Source organism: Helianthus annuus, chromosome 16 (assembly GCF_002127325.2).
Source record: "Helianthus annuus cultivar XRQ/B chromosome 16, HanXRQr2.0-SUNRISE, whole genome shotgun sequence".
Lineage (NCBI taxonomy): Eukaryota > Viridiplantae > Streptophyta > Magnoliopsida > Asterales > Asteraceae > Helianthus > Helianthus annuus.
The window spans coordinates 172,520,969-172,534,293 of record NC_035448.2 but is presented as its reverse complement, the minus strand read 5'-3'; the positions used below and the strand labels follow the sequence as shown (position 1 = coordinate 172,534,293).

At 38.4% G+C, this 13,325-nt stretch overlaps 2 long non-coding RNA genes across 3 annotated transcripts; both read left to right on the top strand.

Annotated features, from left to right (window-relative positions):
* The first annotated feature begins 794 nt into the window (after nt 1–794).
* Nucleotides 795–3,789, top strand: LOC118487963. The gene is made up of 3 exons (XR_004883022.1): nt 795–2,053; nt 2,758–2,844; nt 3,737–3,789. It is a non-coding gene; the product is annotated as an uncharacterized LOC118487963 (long non-coding RNA).
* Nucleotides 3,790–7,100: 3,311 nt separating this feature from the next.
* LOC118487962 lies at nt 7,101–10,870 on the top strand. 2 transcript variants are annotated; one of them, XR_004883021.1, is made up of 4 exons: nt 7,101–7,642; nt 7,729–8,213; nt 8,918–9,004; nt 9,916–10,870. It is a non-coding gene; the product is annotated as an uncharacterized LOC118487962 (long non-coding RNA). The 2 variants fall into 2 exon arrangements; XR_004883020.1 differs by having other exon boundaries at nt 7,101–8,213; nt 9,916–10,869.
* The last annotated feature ends 2,455 nt before the right edge of the window (nt 10,871–13,325 follow it).

The following is a 13,325-nucleotide window of genomic DNA, read 5'->3' as shown; positions in this document are numbered from 1 at the left end:
CGCGTTGACCCAGCGTTGACGCGGGCCGCGTAAGCTTGGCCTATTCCTCACGCGGGCCGCGTGAAGATGCGATTACAGCCCTATAAATAGAAGGCAACGGGCCTTCAATCCGATCGTTCATTTCTTTCTTTCTTTCTAAATTTATGTAGTGGCGTTATTATACCCGGGCATTATACCCCCTAATTAGCGAGGTTCTGCTACGATGTAAGTATTATAACCCCTGGAGACGTATTAGATACTCTGCCCGATTGATCTAGGGTTCCGTAACAGCTGTCGTGGTTCTGCCCGACGTAGTCGTTGGAATGCCGTCTCGGGGAGGGTATTACTAATGTTAAAATGGGTTATTATACTAACACACGTGCATTTGTGTAAATTATAGATATTCACCAGGAAACCCTAAAGAATAACCTAAAACAGCAATGTGAGTAATCTCCTTTTTGTTAACAGTTTTTACAAAACCTTAACCTTTTTACAATGCAATTTAGCAGTGATTGAGTCTTTGTAATTCTACAATTACTGCCGGTATGTTGGGGTTTTGTATACAAAATGTGAGTAACGTTACCATTGGACGAAGAGTTAGCCAATGTGTAATATGACCCACAAGTCAGGATTGACAGTACTGAATGAGTAATTTGGTGGATATAAACATTGTAATCGCCCTCAATACTGTTTAAATTAATTTAATATAAGGTACATAACTTTATAAAAGAATATATATAAAAAAGTTACTAAAGAATTATGTAAAAGGGTTTATGATATATGAACGTAGAATTGATAAATTCACTATCATCTCATCATCATATTTATATTACAAGCAAGAATAGAATAATATAAATACCATGCTATTTATTTGATGTGCTTTGTTGATTTAACAGTGGCCATTCATAATAAATAATAGATGGTCAGATCACCTCTTTTTTTTTTTTCCACACCGACTCCATACTCTTGGCTGATTACTTTCCCATGCCAATTTTTTTTATTCTTTGTTAATCTCTTTATATCCAATTTAAAAACATGATACATGAAGATTTTTTTTTTTACTAGAACCATGCTCTACCAACTTGAGTGTCTTACCATATAAGTCAAATGAACAGTCCCACTTGCTTGAGGATCTGTCCAAATCGGCTCCCCCATCCCTAATTATTACGTGAGTTTTCTTGCAAGTAACATACATTTTTTTTTTATCCAACACAAGGTAGGATCTCAAGAATCAATATCTTCAAACCACCACCAATAACACTCTATTTCTCCCTCTTCTTTCTCAACAATCCGGCCACCAGATTGTTCTTCGGCGACGCCATTCCGACCAACCACGCTCCCCAAACACGCGATACCTACCTCCTCCTTGCACCACTATCACACGAACACCCCTGTAACCCGGAGAGAGAGAAAGAGAGAGAGAAGGCGGCGACGGTTCGGGTAAGATGACGACGGTGGTAGAAGTTCAACATTAGCAGCCGCGGTTCGTGACCTTTCTCTCCGGTAAGTGCCTTAAACTCGTCTTCATCTCCTCCATCTTCTAGATCTGTTTAGATCCGATTGATTTCCGGTCAAACACGTTGTCCCAGGTGAGGACGGCGACGTGGCAGCGGAGGTGTTTCGGGTTTAGGTTTGTTCTGGGATCGGGTTGGGTGGTGACGACTAGAAAAACCAAGCCGATGCGCGGCGGCACCGGCAGCGACAGTGGTAGTGGTTATGTTGTTTCGGGTCTTGGGTTGGGTTTACATGGAACAAAGGCGATTCCGGTTCACTACTTCAGAACCGTGGCTCGGGTTTTGGTTCAAGTCAGATTTGGGGCTCAGGTCAACAGGTTAAGAAGTCATCATGGATCAGACTTGGTTTAGTTCGGGTTCACGTCAGATTTGGTTCGGGTTTCATGAAATGGGTCGACTCGGTTCAACTCGGCTCGACCCGGTTGACTCGGTCAACCGGCCGAAGTCAGTCAACAAGTCAAGCTCGGTCAAACCAGTCAAACTGGTCAACTCAGGTCAACCACAGTCAACACCGGGTCAAAGTCAGTCAACGCTGTTCGACGAAACGGCACGAAGATTCGGTAAAGTTTAATTCGACGCGAAATTTCTAATTATATAGTTATAGGTTTTATATTTAGATACGCGACCGAGCTCGACCCGCTTCGACTAGATATTAATCATGTTTTGATACTTTTGGCGAAAACTATACACATTGTTATTACATTGGGTTGTAATATTATTAGATGGTTGAATTTTGACAAAATGACGACAACTTGTGTTGTCAGGGTTATAAAAAAAAAACAGAGGAAACTCTGCCCGAGTTTCGTTAAAAATCCGAAATACCAAACATGTTTCTATTGTATAAGCGATACCTATCAAAGTATTTTCGCGAAATAAATATAAAGTATATTTATTTTAGATGACGCTTTATGACGTATAAAATGAAATCATAATGTCTCGATAAAACACGAGCTACTAGTTTACGAAAACTACGAGAAGTCGTACTACTATCCATCTACGCCTTCTATTCGCGACAACTAACACAACTATGTAAATATATTTTATATTTATAGATATAAATATATATGTCCAAAATCACTCGAAAACTAAGTCGATCTCGACACTTAGTCTTACCCCGATTATAAACGGGATCAATTAACCATAGAATGGTTATTCTAAATCAAGATAACACCTTAACTGAATCGTTTAGCTAATGATTCGGTAGAGCTCGGACACGTAGCTTATCTACGTTTAAATTAGAAAACTTATAAGTATTCCTTCGTAGGAATGTTGTAGTTGCCGCTAGCTACTTCACGTTCTTGGAATGACACTACGGAATCACACTAAGCTAGCTTTGCACAGGAATATCCAGGTGAGTTCATAACCCCCACCTTTTCTAGTTTTACATTTTTACAAATGTTTTCGGGGGTGGAAAGACATGCAAGTTTTGCAAAAATAAACAACTTTTCGATGAACGAAAACTCATATTTCTAAACCGTGTTGCGAATGAATTTCAAGGAACTTAAATGGTTTACGAATGATTTCGATCAAACATACCGGTTTTACAAAACGCGCGCATATTTACGAAACGTGCATGATTTTCTAATGGGTACGGGCGACACAGTCAAGGTGATTTGACACAGTCGAGGGGATTCGACACAGTCGAGGGGATTCGACACAGTCGAGGTTATTCGACACAGTCGATGTGATTCACACAGTCGAGGTGATTCGACACAGTCGAGGTGATTCGACACAGTCGAGGTGATTCACACAGTCGAGGTGATTCGACACAGTCGAGGTGATTCGACACTAAAAACCGTCTACACAGGTTGAGTACTTCCTATGTCGCCGCATACGTTAATGTCCTCGCGAAACATTAACAATCAACCTGTTCATAGACGCTTTACATACCCATTTACAACACTAAAACTTTCATATGTTCATAAGATTCATTTGATGGAAACTCAGAAATACATGGATTTATAAACTTTGGTAACGTTTTTCAAATTATGCCTAAGTAAGAGGACGCGCTGATCCTGCTTACAAAGGTTCGTTTGGGCTTGGCCCATTCTCTCTCGTGCAATGCACAAACACTCTCGTGGGCTAGACTCACAGTTCTCATATATCATGCAAAGAAAATGATTTTAGTATATTTTCTCAACAACTTTAAAACCGGTTATCAAAAAAGATTTCTTTTAAATCTTTTCAAAACAAACTATGAACTCGCTCAACTTTACGTTGATTTTTCGCATGTTCTTTCTCAGGTTGCATTTTCAAAAATATGGAACGGTTGGAATAGGAGAACCCATGGGAATTCGAGTACTTAGCGGCGTTCATTGTTTAGAAGTCTTAGCCTTTTGCTTCCGCTGTGCAATGAAGATACCGGTCCAGTCACGCCATGCTCTGATAATTCGGGGTGTGACAGATTGGTATCAGAGCTATTGGTTTCAGCGAATTAGGTTTCTGTGTAGAGATACCTAGGCTTTAACCTCACTTATCTCTGGGGACTTAGATTGTTAAGTCTTTGAGTACACACAGAACGCCTAGTACTCGAATATGGGTTCCAACCGTTGCCAAAAATAATGAGCCAATTGTTTTGATTTTAAACATACACAAGTGTTGTGTTTTGTACACGGTACACGAAACAATTACACACAAAATCAAAACTTTGAGAGTTTTCAATAACATGCATTTAGGACCTTTGGAAAGCTTATATCAAAACTCATTAGAGGTCCTCACTTAGAAACTGCGACTATTAACTCGCGCAAACGCCATTATATTATGTCGTCTATGCTATCTTACTTACCAGAGCAGGTAACCTACGCGGAACGAAATGCTAGTGCGCACGAGTATACATGAAACTCAAATTATACATCAACGGATGTCGGAGCACATCATATTCTACGCAGAACGAAACGCTAGTGAACAGGTATACATGAAACTTAAACTATACGTCAGTGGACGTCGAAGTACATCACACACGATTTTCGAGGCAAGGCCTTGGGGAAAACCACAAATGGTCACGACAACAACGATGCTAATCCTGTCAGCGGGAGAACTACGGATCGAAATGCGGCAATTTGCCAAGTGATCCTGCAAGCAACACAAATCATGCTGAGGTACGTTGAAACAAGGTTTCATAACGATCGATACTAGGTCTAATGAGACTCACAACTATGGGCGCTGCAAAAGAAGTCACACGTCTTCGCATTCCCCCTACTTCATTCATGGCGATTATGCTACGTACAACATTCCATGGTAATGTCACATAACAACCAATCATCACGTGAACTTCCAGGTAAAGTCCTTAAATTTCTTTTGTTGAAATTTCGACTTCTTGCATATAATGAGTAGATTTTTGCATTTCTACTCCCCCTAATGATCGTTGCACCACAAAGATTTTCTTTCATGATAACGAACACTTAATTGCTTCATTCTTGACAAATTCATATGTTACACATGTGTTGTTCGTTACGCATGAGGCTTCGCTCGAAATTGTTGCTTTATCAACGTTCAATATTATTTCGCTGTGTCGAATTTTACATTGTGATTTGGATAATCGTATTATTGCAAAACGTTGACTCTTTGATATCGGGTCAACGAACTTGTTGAAACTCATTTCCTTTCAAGCTACATACATGGTTTTTCGTTGTAACCATGTCGAAACTTTCTTATTGATACATGAATTCATTGTTGGAATATGTTTCAACCAAGTTCAATTGATGGAACTTGCTCGTAATATATATTCGATTCAAAATTCCATATGATGGATTGAGGCCATCATATTCAAAATAATCCTAACAAGCACTTCATTTGCTTTGAACCATAACATGCTTGTTTGGTCTTCGACTTCATTGAATCGTTTCCTTGATCACGATCACCTTGTGGTGACGTTCTCACAAATTTGAAGCTTGCGCTAATCTCGTTTGCACACATCATGTACGGATTTAATAAATTATTTATTTGTTTATTTATATTAAATCCGTTTTGTTAATTGTCATATTAAAGCAGTCTTAATACAATCGTGTATTAAGATAATGGTACACAAGTTCATGTCAGATTTCGGTGTACCTCTTAACGGTTCTTTCACCATTGAGCGAACATTTTGTGATATTTATTGCTTTTCATCTTCGCTCGAAAACATTATTTATTTGTTTCATTTTCAATTAAAAATCCTATGTAATTTGTTTGGAGCAACTATTCGTAATTATTTCGTTAAACCTTTCATTCGATTTCAAACACGGTGATACTTGTTTGATCACCGCTATTATTGAATTGTTTCATTCACTACGACACCTTGTGGTGTCGGTATAAACTTGTAGCTTGTGCTAATCACGATCAGCCGTTTCATGCGTAACTATTTATGCTTTTCGTTTGACACATCATTTAAATAGTCTTAATTCAATTATGTATTAAGACGATGATATACCAGGTTCGGTTGTATTTCATTTCGGTGTATCCTTGCAACACGTTGATTTTATTCATTTAATGGTTCAAGAGTTGATAAATCATTTTTACGATTCTACTCATTTGAGTTTGTTGAATTCGAGTTTCACTTATACAACAACCAACGCTAGATTCCGTTGGTATTATATTCTGTTGTTTCAAAAATTGTTTGCATATTGTGAACGTTCATTTGGAATTCTATTGGTCAAAATTTCTCTTTTGTTGGACCCTTGTAAACTTACTCACATTGGTTATAGTATCACTACACTTCGTTTACTTGACGTCGATTTCTAGAAACAAACTCAGCTGAACCGTTGGGTTCTCATTGATGCAAAATGTCCTTACATTCACGTAATCTGAATAAGTCTTGATTCGATTAGGCGGTCATTTACTTTGGTGTTATTCAGACTTACCTGTGAAACGACACAACTTTGAGAAGATAACATAGTCTAAATTTCGAGGACGAAATTTCAGTAACAAGGGGAGAATGTGACAACCGACAAATTTTCAGGTTAATTCGTACACTTAACAAATCATGTTTTATTCTGTAAACGTGCATTAGACTTAATTTCGACTAATTAGGTCGCCATATGTCCAGCAAAGTCATATATTCTTTTACGAGATATGCATTGGTGATTATTAGAAATTACTAGTACACACACGAACGAGTCAGACAAACACACACGCATGTGATTTAACGATCAAAATGATAGGGAGGCATTTCGCAAGTTACTATGATGCATAATATTGATATATACACATTTAAATATAGTTAAATAAACCTTTTTAGTTTGAATGCGTGTCTACGTTCACAAAGATTAGATACGCAATGTAACGTATATTGTGATGTTCGTCAATTTTCAAGTCTTTAAAACCTATAGCGATCTAAATCTCTAAATGATGCATCTCATATAATAAAACCATTTATATAAGGTACATAACTTTATAAAAGAATATATATAAAAAAGTTACTAAAGAATTATGTAAAAGGGTTTATGATATATGAACGTAGAATTGATAAATTCACTATCATCTCATCATCATATTTATATTACAAGCAAGAATAGAATAATATAAATACCATGCTATTTATTTGATGTGCTTTGTTGATTTAACAGTGGCCATTCATAATAAATAATAGATGGTCAGATCACCTCTTTTTTTTTTTTTCCACACCGACTCCATACTCTTGGCTGATTACTTTCCCATGCCAATTTTTTTTATTCTTTGTTAATCTCTTTATATCCAATTTAAAAACATGATACATGAAGATTTTTTTTTTTACTAGAACCATGCTCTACCAACTTGAGTGTCTTACCATATAAGTCAAATGAACAGTCCCACTTGCTTGAGGATCTGTCCAAATCGGCTCCCCCATCCCTAATTATTACGTGAGTTTTCTTGCAAGTAACATACATTTTTTTTATCCAACACAAGGTAGGATCTCAAGAATCAATATCTTCAAACCACCACCAATAACACTCTATTTCTCCCTCTTCTTTCTCAACAATCCGGCCACCAGATTGTTCTTCGGCGACGCCATTCCGACCAACCACGCTCCCCAAACACGCGATACCTACCTCCTCCTTGCACCACTATCACACGAACACCCCTGTAACCCGGAGAGAGAGAAAGAGAGAGAGAAGGCGGCGACGGTTCGGGTAAGATGACGACGGTGGTAGAAGTTCAACATTAGCAGCCGCGGTTCGTGACCTTTCTCTCCGGTAAGTGCCTTAAACTCGTCTTCATCTCCTCCATCTTCTAGATCTGTTTAGATCCGATTGATTTCCGGTCAAACACGTTGTCCCAGGTGAGGACGGCGACGTGGCAGCGGAGGTGTTTCGGGTTTAGGTTTGTTCTGGGATCGGGTTGGGTGGTGACGACTAGAAAAACCAAGCCGATGCGCGGCGGCACCGGCAGCGACAGTGGTAGTGGTTATGTTGTTTCGGGTCTTGGGTTGGGTTTACATGGAACAAAGGCGATTCCGGTTCACTACTTCAGAACCGTGGCTCGGGTTTTGGTTCAAGTCAGATTTGGGGCTCAGGTCAACAGGTTAAGAAGTCATCATGGATCAGACTTGGTTTAGTTCGGGTTCACGTCAGATTTGGTTCGGGTTTCATGAAATGGGTCGACTCGGTTCAACTCGGCTCGACCCGGTTGACTCGGTCAACCGGCCGAAGTCAGTCAACAAGTCAAGCTCGGTCAAACCAGTCAAACTGGTCAACTCAGGTCAACCACAGTCAACACCGGGTCAAAGTCAGTCAACGCTGTTCGACGAAACGGCACGAAGATTCGGTAAAGTTTAATTCGACGCGAAATTTCTAATTATATAGTTATAGGTTTTATATTTAGATACGCGACCGAGCTCGACCCGCTTCGACTAGATATTAATCATGTTTTGATACTTTTGGCGAAAACTATACACATTGTTATTACATTGGGTTGTAATATTATTAGATGGTTGAATTTTGACAAAATGACGACAACTTGTGTTGTCAGGGTTATAAAAAAAAAACAGAGGAAACTCTGCCCGAGTTTCGTTAAAAATCCGAAATACCAAACATGTTTCTATTGTATAAGCGATACCTATCAAAGTATTTTCGCGAAATAAATATAAAGTATATTTATTTTAGATGACGCTTTATGACGTATAAAATGAAATCATAATGTCTCGATAAAACACGAGCTACTAGTTTACGAAAACTACGAGAAGTCGTACTACTATCCATCTACGCCTTCTATTCGCGACAACTAACACAACTATGTAAATATATTTTATATTTATAGATATAAATATATATGTCCAAAATCACTCGAAAACTAAGTCGATCTCGACACTTAGTCTTACCCCGATTATAAACGGGATCAATTAACCATAGAATGGTTATTCTAAATCAAGATAACACCTTAACTGAATCGTTTAGCTAATGATTCGGTAGAGCTCGGACACGTAGCTTATCTACGTTTAAATTAGAAAACTTATAAGTATTCCTTCGTAGGAATGTTGTAGTTGCCGCTAGCTACTTCACGTTCTTGGAATGACACTACGGAATCACACTAAGCTAGCTTTGCACAGGAATATCCAGGTGAGTTCATAACCCCCACCTTTTCTAGTTTTACATTTTTACAAATGTTTTCGGGGGTGGAAAGACATGCAAGTTTTGCAAAAATAAACAACTTTTCGATGAACGAAAACTCATATTTCTAAACCGTGTTGCGAATGAATTTCAAGGAACTTAAATGGTTTACGAATGATTTCGATCAAACATACCGGTTTTACAAAACGCGCGCATATTTACGAAACGTGCATGATTTTCTAATGGGTACGGGCGACACAGTCAAGGTGATTTGACACAGTCGAGGTGATTCGACACAGTCGAGGGGATTCGACACAGTCGAGGTTATTCGACACAGTCGAGGTTATTCGACACAGTCGATGTGATTCACACAGTCGAGGTGATTCGACACAGTCGAGGTGATTCGACACAGTCGAGGTGATTCACACAGTCGAGGTGATTCGACACAGTCGAGGTGATTCGACACTAAAAACCGTCTACACAGGTTGAGTACTTCCTATGTCGCCGCATACGTTAATGTCCTCGCGAAACATTAACAATCAACCTGTTCATAGACGCTTTACATACCCATTTACAACACTAAAACTTTCATATGTTCATAAGATTCATTTGATGGAAACTCAGAAATACATGGATTTATAAACTTTGGTAACGTTTTTCAAATTATGCCTAAGTAAGAGGACGCGCTGATCCTGCTTACAAAGGTTCGTTTGGGCTTGGCCCATTCTCTCTCGTGCAATGCACAAACACTCTCGTGGGCTAGACTCACAGTTCTCATATATCATGCAAAGAAAATGATTTTACTATATTTTCTCAACAACTTTAAAACCGGTTATCAAAAAAGATTTCTTTTAAATCTTTTCAAAACAAACTATGAACTCGCTCAACTTTACGTTGATTTTTCGCATGTTCTTTCTCAGGTTGCATTTTCAAAAATATGGAACGGTTGGAATAGGAGAACCCATGGGAATTCGAGTACTTAGCGGCGTTCATTGTTTAGAAGTCTTAGCCTTTTGCTTCCGCTGTGCAATGAAGATACCGGTCCAGTCACGCCATGCTCTGATAATTCGGGGTGTGACATAGCTAATATCCATATTTTAGCAACCACTGCTGCTGACCCAAACCTGGAACAAATACTAGCACCCCAACCACAACCTCAAATTCCTGACCAACCCATGGAAATAGAACACCCTGGAAATCAAGTAGAAATGCATGATTTCAACCCGGAGGAGATACCTAGGGTATCTGCATCAAATCCCCTAGACCCAAACAACTACGACCCCTGGTGGGACGATGTTAGGGACTACGTGCAACAAAACCCAATACAAGAAAATGTGCCAATACCCAACTTAGGAGCTTACCCAGGGTTAGATCCTCAAGATCCCTACAACATTAGTGATGCATATGTTAGGGAGATTTTAGAGAATCCATACCCATACCAGGCCCCTATGCCTCCATATCCGGAACCCGCACCACAGATTCCAAACCCAGTCCTAGAACCTGCACCCCCAATGAGTGCAGAAAATGTCCAAGAACTTAGGACTTTTGGTGAGGAAATTTTAGAAAGCAGTGAAAGAATGCGACAGGTGGGAGAACGCCTCGTATGGAAGTACGATGAGCGTAATATGGATTTTTGGATGAATCCATATCAGTAGATGTGATGGCAGGAACGGTAGTAGTAATAATAATAATATAATATAATATAATAATATATGTGTGTATGTGTTAGAAAAAAAAACTACGGATGCCTACTATTAGTATTGTAACATTACATTTCAGTCGGTATTGTAATTTAAATTTCAGTACTGGTGTGTAATGATGCATACTATATAAATAGAGTAAAAGTCGCAATGCTCGACGCTTTTGACCAAAAAGTGTTTGTCATGTGATTGGCTATATTCAAATATTATTTGTGATATTAATATTTGGTAAATGTTTAAAATTCGGATGGCTGACGAGGGAAATCAAGATAATCTGAATAACGATAACCAGAGTAACAATAACGTGGTTAATGAGAATCTGGACAACAATAACAATGGAAACCAAATGGATAATAGTGCCGTTCAACACATAGTGGCACAAGGAATTATAGATGCGATGCCATTTATTATTCAAACGGTTCAAGAAGCGAATAATAAAAGTAAGCATAGCAGTAAACGACCAAGTGAATCGGAACACAGCGTGAACAATGGACCCATACTTCAAGCTAGGGGGCAATCATGACCCGCATGAATAAATATGGGTTGATTTGGGTCCTTTTTAATTTACTATGGGTCAATTTGGGCTTTCTTTTAATGATTAATGGGTCCAACTGGGTAATTCTAAAACTTTAAAAAATATTCACGGGTCCACTTGGGTTGATAGAATTAGAAGAACGGGTCCATACGGGTCATTAGGGTTTTAAATAGAAGAAACCACGGGTTAAATACTGAACAATGAACATCATCTTCATCATCGACGTTCATAGAGGATTAGAATCTTATACCAGTACTCGCAGAGCATTATCTTCATCATCTTTCGTACGAGGTACATCATCTTCATTCTCCGGTACTTCGTTGTTTATCATCGATGTTCCTCCTTACATTCATACGCTTCAGAACCGTAGAAACTCATTCATCAATCGAGGTATGTGCGGATTAGATTACAGTTGAGGGAGGCTTGAGTCGGATCTACTGAAATTCATTGATTTTTAGTTCGAATTAAGAGTTAGGATTGTTCTGTTTTTTAGTTTGTGATTCATGATTTAGCTAATGCTTGTCAAAATATGATGGATATTCTTATGATACAGATTGTTCTGTTTTTGAATTCATGATTTAGTTGAACAATAAGTTTGGAATTAGGGGTTGTTGTTGTGTAATTTGGTAAATGATGAGTCAGTGTTCCGTGTTCGTACAGAGCTTGATTGGTTGGGGAGTATGTGGCTGGGAAACAGCTCGGGTCGGGTTCGTTTTCTGTGGTGTGGCATGCGAGGCATATGGTTTATGATACGGAAGTTGCGATTAAGGAGATTGTTACTGGAAAGTTGCGATTATGTTAATATGTTTTATTAAACGGGTTGATGGGTCGACATATTTAATTAAACGACTTAAACCAGTCGATCTAAACATAACCCGTTTAATTAAACATGTAAATCTAAACACAACACGTTTATTAAACTGGTTAAACATAAAAATCGAAAACCTAATTATTTTTCATGTCGTGATGAGTCAAGTGGTTAAATCACTCCTAAGAGTAAATTCAATGCTTCATACTTCAAAAATTATGCTTAATATCTAAAGTAATATAAGTCTTTATGTAATTCCATCTTTATGAATGAATGGTCACTGTTGTGACAGTTTTAAGGGGATAAACCATAAAAGTATTAGGCACACAAAATCACCAACCATTTTCGGTGAACTGAATTAATTGTGTATTTGAATTGAAGTTCCAGATCTCATCTGGTCTAAGTAGTGGTTGTTGTTCAGATCTGTAAAGCATTCATATGTACTTATTTGTTGAGTATTTGAAAGTGTGTGACGAGGAAGAAAGATTAGATAAGTTGTTCTTTAGAGGAATAAGAAAATTGAATAAAAGTTGCAGGTTGTTTGTCGAATTTCGGACAATTTCAGTTGATTTTCGATAAGTTTCGGTATATTGTATGTGTATTTCAGACTGATTCAATGTGTTTAGGTGTGATTTCAACGAGTTATAAACTGCATTAATTGATTTTAGGTGAATTTTGAACAAGTTTTTGATCTGTCTCAGATCGATTATTGTTCATTTTGATCTGTTGCATTGATTTTCGATAAAAAAATCAATCATTTTGAACTTGTTTTCAGGTTGTAGTTTCGAACATTTTGAACTGGTACATTGATTTCGAAAGATTTCACAAAAAAAAAGAAAGAATTTGTTTAGATTTGTAAAAGATGACCAGTAAATCCAACTTCTTACTACACGAATGGATCCAGAGCGGTTGAAGATCTTGGGTAACGAAGATTATAAAAATGGGAGATTTGCTGAGGCTTTGGCACTCTATGATGCTGCGATTTCCATTCTCAACCCGAACCAACCCGGACCCGTTTTAACAGCTCATACATTTTTTTGACCCGTGTCGACCCGACCCGAACCCATTCTCAACCCAAACCAACCCGGACCCGTTTTAACCTGACAAAACTGCCCCTTGATGTACAATAACAATCTCTTTAAAAAAACATTTTTTTAACTAACCCGACCCGACCTGACCCGAAACCCGTTCTGACCCGAAACCCGTTCCGACCCAAACCCGTTTCGACCCGAACCCGTTTCAACCCGAACCCGTTTCGACCCGAACCAAAACAACCCTTTTTTTAAT